Consider the following 7747-nt stretch of genomic DNA (forward strand, 5'->3'; position numbering starts at 1 on the left):
CCAATCACTACACACCCAATGCACACATATTAAAACTGACTGTGTCTGAAGTGAAACAAGAAAAGCGGCATATTGCACTCCAGACAACAGCAATACAAATGCTGTCACCACTGCACCACTGTAAAGAAACACTGAGCTACAGAGTGGCCCAGGTAAGAAAAAGAGGGGAATAAAACTAAATCAAATATTCAAGTCATCAAGTGCACCTGAATTACAACCAAGCACTGCGGCAGTACCCAAAAGTGTCGGCAGACACAAAGCAAAAAGAGGCAGATGCTGCCTTTATTCAAACAAAACAAAGAAAACCCCCAAAAAGCAATCCTCCTCCGAAATAACTTGTTGCGTTCTCAACAGCTCTAGCTTTTCAGCAGACTCATTACAATCAAATACCATTTTTACAGAAGGCCATCTAACGCTCACCTTTTGTTAGTTCCTGTCGGATCCACAGCAGCAGTCTCTCTCCCTTCATTCATCTCTCCTGGGGCTGTCTGTCTCGCTCCTCCGTACGCTTTAATCGGGCCAGCGGCGGCGTGCGCAAATGTGTCTGACGCGCGCTTCGCTTGTTCCAGTGGCTGCGCGGCCTGCCTCGCGTTCTGTTCTTCTTTTTTCTTCTTCTGAGTCGGTTTCAAAAGCAACAGCGACAAACACACCAGAAGGAGAGAGAAAAAGCCTCCCACTTGCTCCACTCTGCGCTGGCTCAGCCTCCCCCTCTCGGAGCGCGGTACGCCCTCTCACTGTGAGGAGGACACGGCGTTACACGGCTCGTTCAGGTGCAGTGGAACCGCGTCGCCACAGGGGTGAGGGGTGGGGGTGGGGTGGCCGCCGGTGTGCAGCCCCCGGGAGCAGGCAGACAGGAGTCCTGCTGCACCGCTGCTGCGCTCCGCTGGCTTTTCGTGGCTCCGACTGCACTGCAAGAAGTGTCCATCCTGACACGGTTGCTGTGGTCTCTGGGCACAGTTTTAAAGTCGGGACAGAGGCGCGCACAGAGGGGGCACACAGCCTGTCCTCTTTGTGCCCTCATGAGACACTTTTTGCCCTTATGTAAAAGAGACTGTGGTTGCCCAAATGTCCCCTCTGAGGTGCCTTATTGTTACCTAACTCTCACTTTTCATTGATCAAAGTGTCCCTCTTTTCAGCCCATATGCCCCCCTGTGGTCAGCCCAAATGCCCTATTGTGGGGGGTTTTGTGTGCTCAAATGCCCCTGCTGAGGCCCTCAGGTGCCTATCTTGATGCTAAACGCCTCTCTGATTGCTCTAAGTGTCCCTCTGATCCACCTAAATGCCCTTCAGGTTACTCAACTGCCTTTCTTGTCACCTGTGTACCTAATTGGTGACCCAACTGACAATAGTCTGCCCCCCCTCGTCAGACAAAATGTCCTTTCAGCCACCAAAGTGCCTGACTGTCTGTTAAGTTGTCATTTAAATTTGAGTGTTTATTCTATTTCAAGAGCAAAAGATGACCCTCAGTTGCATTATATAGAAATTATGATCAATTTCAAACACATTTAATGCATTATATCAAGCATATTATATAATCTTAGAGGTCTTTCATGAACCCTCATGTGCAGATGAAGCCCAGGTCTCATAGAGTCTGGACCATAGAGAGAGTTCTGCTTATCTTCCTCTCTGTTTTCATAATATATGTCCATAAAATGAGGTTTGTGTCATTGTATTTGTATACTGTCGTATGACTTTATCAAAAAGAATATAAACTACAATTTGCTAAACATATTGCATCGTGCAGATTTAAAGCCATTTACCCTAAAAAAAAGTAAAATATTCTGTAGAACGAAGTAAATGCACTTATTTCCACTGAACTTTCAGACCTTTGAGGATCTGGAACATGGCAGTATAGGAGGTTGCTGCATACATACATTTAAGAAGCAAGATTTCTACTCTGACTTCCCTAAAGCATCCCCTAGTATGCAGGAAGTAATAGCATTTGGAACAAATATCAGAGATAAAAACATTTTCACTCAAAGCAGAAACTCAAACCTCCTCTAAAGAACATCAGATGAAATGCCATGTAGCATCACGTTGCTAGCAACAATTGGGATCGAAAAATCTAATTTAAGCACCAATGACCTTTTAAGATTGATATTTTTTGCAACGTGCAGCCACTCAGACAGCTCTCTAAAGAAATGTTAACATATTTCCTCTGTGATAAGTCAAGTTAGGACAGAGTTCCCTTATTTGGACTGATTATCACTCAACCGTAGACAATGCATTTCGGTCTTGAGGTGTAGCCTATAAAGCCTTTGTTCAAGAGATGAAGCACTTGGCTAGTAAAATAAAAAAGAACGCCATTTAATATAATAGACTAGACAAGAGTAGAATATTCCCAATTCCTCAAAGGAGATAAAAACATTATAATAAAGTCAGTATTCATTCTCTGTGGAACCACAGACACACTCCTGCTGTTCCTCTGAGAGCATTACAGGAGCATTATAAAGATCTTCTGTCGGTGAAGGAGCTCTGATTTGCTCTAAAAATGATTTCACCGCCATCAGACTTGAACACTATAATTAAATGTGGTGACCAGAGTATAATTAAAAGTAGTGGCAATTACATTTTGCAGGAAGACGACTGCGCTGGCTCTCAGTTTTGGGTTAAATTATTAAAAGGGAACCCTGAGGATGCATTTAACAAGATGCTATATTTATATATAGTGTATATATGTGTGTGTGTTAATATCTTAGAAGCCACCTGGGCTGCAGGCCTGAGCCTCGGTCCCTCTGGAGTTCACTGACAGTATCGCTGCAGTGTAAGCAGCCTTTGATATATTTGCTTTAATTATGGAGGATAATGAATTTAAATTTGTGATGCATCAAGGCTCTGAAATGGCAAGCCACCCCTGGAGCCCGTAAAATGCCTGATACTGCTTCAGGCTCCAGGGGGAGTTTGGGAAATCTTATACAAGATTGAGCTGATGAAAATAGATAGGCCTCTGAAATGCTAATGCTGACTTTTGTTGCTTAAATCTGCATTGCTGCAGCGACCCGCTGGTTCAAATCCACTGGTGTGTGTTTGTTGTTGACACTTTTCCAGGGAGAGTAACGCTAACCTTTAGCTTACCCTCAGATAAATGCTGTACATTTTGTTCCTTGCTCACAAACTGCTCAGCAGAAACCAACAAATTGTTCTTCTGAGATCAATCGTGTGGAACAAAAAGAAAGAAAAAAAACACACATTCGCTTCATTCTGTCAGCGAGCAGCGAAGCTTTAATCTGCCTCAATTTCTCACCCTTTGTTTCACAAGGAATTATCTGAAGCATGAGTTCTGCTCTCCGTCGACATCCATATTCGCTCCGTCCGCCCACGTGTAGCCGAGCCGCTGGCAATTAATTAAAGCAACCACATGCACCGCTCAGCCAGCCTGTCAGGCCTGCCAGTCATCAGAGCGGCGTGACAATGATCTGACCATCACCGGCTTAATTGGCATTCGGAGGACATCCTCTCCTCCTCACTGTAGGCTAAATAAACACACAGTTGGGCAGGATGCAACCTTCAGTCCTCGTTTCTCTTGATCAATAACCCGGCAACACCACATCTGACAGGCAGTAACAGCTACAGGGGCATTCTTTAACCTCTGCGTATGTTGAATGAGCAGGTTTGTTCTTTTACACACACACACACACACACTGACAACAGAGGAGCTGCACAGAACAATTAGAAAACTTACTCTGAGGGACAGTTTAAAGGTCCATTGTGCGGCGCTGTGGTCAAGGCCGCCTTCACCTAGTCCAAGACCAAGAAGTATTTCTGATTCTGATTCTGAAGACAGAAAAACAGAATGCTTTAGCCACAGTCAGTGAGATGAGTTTAAGGCAGACAATTGCGAATGACATTGATTGGCTGCCTGGTTGCCATGGTTACCATTTTGAATTAAACCACTACCCGTTTTCTGAACAAGCGCACTTCATCAATAGTTGTGTTTTAAAGGAGGAAGTTACTTAAATGACCTATATTGCTGTAGACTTTGCATGTGTCTGCACGGGTGTCCTCCCACGGTCCAAAGACACACACCGGTTAATTGGTGCCTAATTAAACCAGTTTTTCCGTAGGTGTGAATGCTTGTTTGTCTCTGTGTGTCAGCCCGGTGATGAATTGGCGTCGTTTCCGAGGGCTGCCCCACCTCTCACACAGTGTCAGCTGGGATTGGCTCCAGCCCAAAGGATGAGCACTTATAGATAACAGATGGATTGAAATGGAGTTTATGTATATAACTGCAAGCTATCACTACTGTACATGTTTCAGCCAGGCATACTTTAATGTTGTTATTTTTTGGCAGGCTATTAATGTGCCATATGAGTGGTTCTGTACATGTTCTAGGACACCTTACATGAAAGAAAAAGTTACACAATGTGACTTGTTTTTTTCTGTGTTCCTGCCTGTTCTTCCACCCACCTTCTGATACTGTATGTGGATATGAAGGAATAAGAGGAGAATGTCACTGTTGAAGGGACATTTTTTGCATTGCTGACAAAAAGATGTACCTTTAGTGTAGGAAGTAAAAACAAGCCGTGTTCCTATTTTCCTTGTCACTGTTCTCATGTGTTTGTCGTGTATTGGCCAGCAGAGCTGCTCTATATCTGTGCAAAACATCTCAGTATTTAATGTATAAGTATGTATAGCAATGAGCCAAGTCATCTGCTTGATGGCGTCTCATACTTGGGAATAAATAACAACATACAACAGTTTTACATACACAAGCATATAGTTTATTGACTGATACCTCTAATGTAACATTTCTGAATTAAGTTTAAATAAAGATCAATGTGCAAAAATGTGAGTGTGAGAAGTTTCAAGACAGTGAGAGATGAGCAATGGAGTACAAACACAGGAGAACAGCAGAGAAGCTGAGAAAGAATAACACATTTAGTAATGCTAGCACTCTCGCCATCCAACACCGTGTTGAGAACGAGGTGCAAGAGAACTTTCTGGGCAAGCGAGCAAGTAATATATTTATATAAGAGATATTCACAAAGATGACATGACCTTGGCAGATCCAGAAACTAACCAAGATATTGATTGTAGTGTCCTGCATGGCCCAAAAATTCCAGCTGTAGCCCGGCCTGAAAAAGGCTGCAATTTTTTGAAAGGAGATAAGTTAAATGAGCCAGAGTACAACCCCGAGCCAGAATCGACTCAGCACAAACCTCTAGTTGATCGTAGGCAACGACTGCATCATCTGTGCCGTTTTACTGCTTCCCTTTATAATTCTGGGTCAAATAGACGACTTCACAAAGCAAAAAAATTGTGTATTTATTCTTTATTTGACTAATAATCACCTATACTCATGCGCAGACATGAATAATGTTCTCAATGTGCCATCACCAATAAGTTACATTAATGTTATGGAGCTCTGATACCAGATTCTGTCAAAAAGGGTTGTTTATCCCTTTCTTGACCTTGTTATTACGTCTCCTCCTCTGTAGCACGGCTGTCTGTCTAGTAATAATTTAATTTAGGCGTCAACCGTGCAGTGGGACCTGGTGCTGCCTCGTTGTACCACTGCATCTTATTATTTAGGTGTTACCTGTGCTTCGTGTCAGTTATTAACGTAACATTAAATTCATGAATCCAACTAAGATTTGGTAACAGCATCGTCAGCATCAGGCAGGTTTTAAACAGACGCCCTGATTTATTTACTGGGAAGAGCAAACTGTTTATTAGTCTCCAAACACATAGTGGAGCCACTGCTCCTGGCCAAGAACTAGTCCAGCACCTAACCCCCAGTTAAACCACAGCTGTAGTTCTTATTTTTTGAGCTTTAGAGGAGGCAGATTTTGTTACGTTTGGGTAGAGCCATGCTAGCTGTTTCCCCCTGCTTCCAGTCTTTGTGCTAAGCTAAGCTAGGCTAGCTGGCTGCTGGTGGTTATATAACATGAGATCATCCAATCTAACTCTTGACTGGAAAGTAAATATGTGTATTTTATTTATAATTACTTTAGGAACACAGTTGCAATAAAGTTATCCTGTGATTGTTCTGTTCCTCCAGCTACACTGAGTAAACAATTGGAAATTGGAAAACTTCCCCTAAAATCAAACACAATCTGTTCCACTGGCTGCATTGGTCTCTATCTGCCTGCTATCAGTAACTTTATTCTTCTTTCTGGGTTTGTTTGTGCACACATATGTGACCAGACAAAGAGGATCCTGTCAGTCACAGGCCTTCTTCTTTCCACGGATACACGGAAAACGAGTATGCACTTTGAGTATGAATGAGTGATAACCAACACAGAGCACTTACATTCCTGAAAAAATTAGGTCAGCTGCAGAACGAAGCAAAGACTCCAAATGGGACGGAGGCTGAGATGAAAGCCGGCACACTTCTGCGGAAAATTGTCACCACTCCTGTCGACTTTTACATCACAAAACATCAACCACCTGGTACCACTTCAGGCTGAAAAGAGAGCAATCTACGGGAGAGGGTGGGGGGAGGGGGCGGTGGGGGTTTTTCTTCTTCTCCTGCACAATTTGAAGCTTCAGAGGCGAGTGTGTGACTGTTGTGTAATTGTGTTCATAAGCACCGACGGCACAAAGACAAATTCCTCAAGCATGCAGTGTTTTTCAGCGAGTAAATAAAGGTGATTGTGATTTTGCTCCTGCCGGGATCAGACTCTTCAAAGGATGCAACATCTCACCCTCTCTTCCCCCACCCCACCCCACCGTCTCCCCACCTCTTTCCCTTACATGACTCGTGTTCCTGTGCTCTCCATAGGGAACAGCTTCTAAATCTGCCCTACTTGCTGCTTGCTGCTCCAGCCTGTCTGGGGCCCTGCTGTGCCAGCGTGACCAACGCCCATCCTCCCAAAATGATGTCGTCCTCCTCGCAGGAATCTCCGGAAGGAGCTTTACTCCTGTCTCTCACCCCATGATTTCCTTCCCCAGCACAATCTCTAAAATCCCCCAACCCGTCCGTCTTTCTCTCTATAATTATGTCGGAGTGAAAGCTGAGCTTGTGTTCCGGGGGCACCGCGTAAAAGGAAAAAAAAAAGTTTGAGCAAATTTGTCAGTTTTCTCTTCGTGCGTCCAAGAAGTTTGTTGAAAGTAGTCTCTCCAGAAGCTGTGAGCCGTTGTTCTGTCTTACTCAATACTGAGTTGGAAAAAGTCTGGGAGCGAACCAGAGGAAGGAGAGTGGGCAGAAGGCTTCTGTTAATCTGCGGAAGGCTGTCAGTCGATATTCTCAGGTTGAAGCGGGGAAATCCGAAAACAGTTTTTAAGATAATCCACATCATTTGCCACCAATTTGATCACCTTTTTAAACAGCGGTATACTATGCCTTAGAAAGATGGAGCACTATTTCGGCACACAGACTCCTGGATCGATCTATATGCCTGCATAACCGGTCCGATGGTCGATTCAGTTGACTGCAGATGTCCTCACAACTCTCCATCAAAGGTGAAAGGCTAACATGCAGTTCTGTCTGTTCAAAAAACTGTCCAGAAGGAAAGAAGGAAGATATTAAAAACTCCAGCCAACACCTTGGCAAGGTCTAACTCCCCCCCTGTGGTTCTGTTATCTATTCTGAACCAGGAAATCATACAGCTTGCCTGAACGCATCATTAAACGACGAAACGGAAAGTTGTAACACAATGCTGCCGACGTAGCAAAGAACCCTTCAACCTGAATTAAATCAAATAACAATTTCTAATCACAGACTTTTCTGTTGGACCAGCGAAACGACAACCAGCTCCAGAAACTCAGACCTCCAAATAAAGTAAATCATGGCCAGTCTAGCAAC

Source organism: Morone saxatilis, unplaced genomic scaffold (genome assembly GCF_004916995.1).
Source record: "Morone saxatilis isolate NCDOM2014 unplaced genomic scaffold, NCSU_SB_2.0 Contig0, whole genome shotgun sequence".
NCBI lineage: Eukaryota > Metazoa > Chordata > Actinopteri > Moronidae > Morone > Morone saxatilis.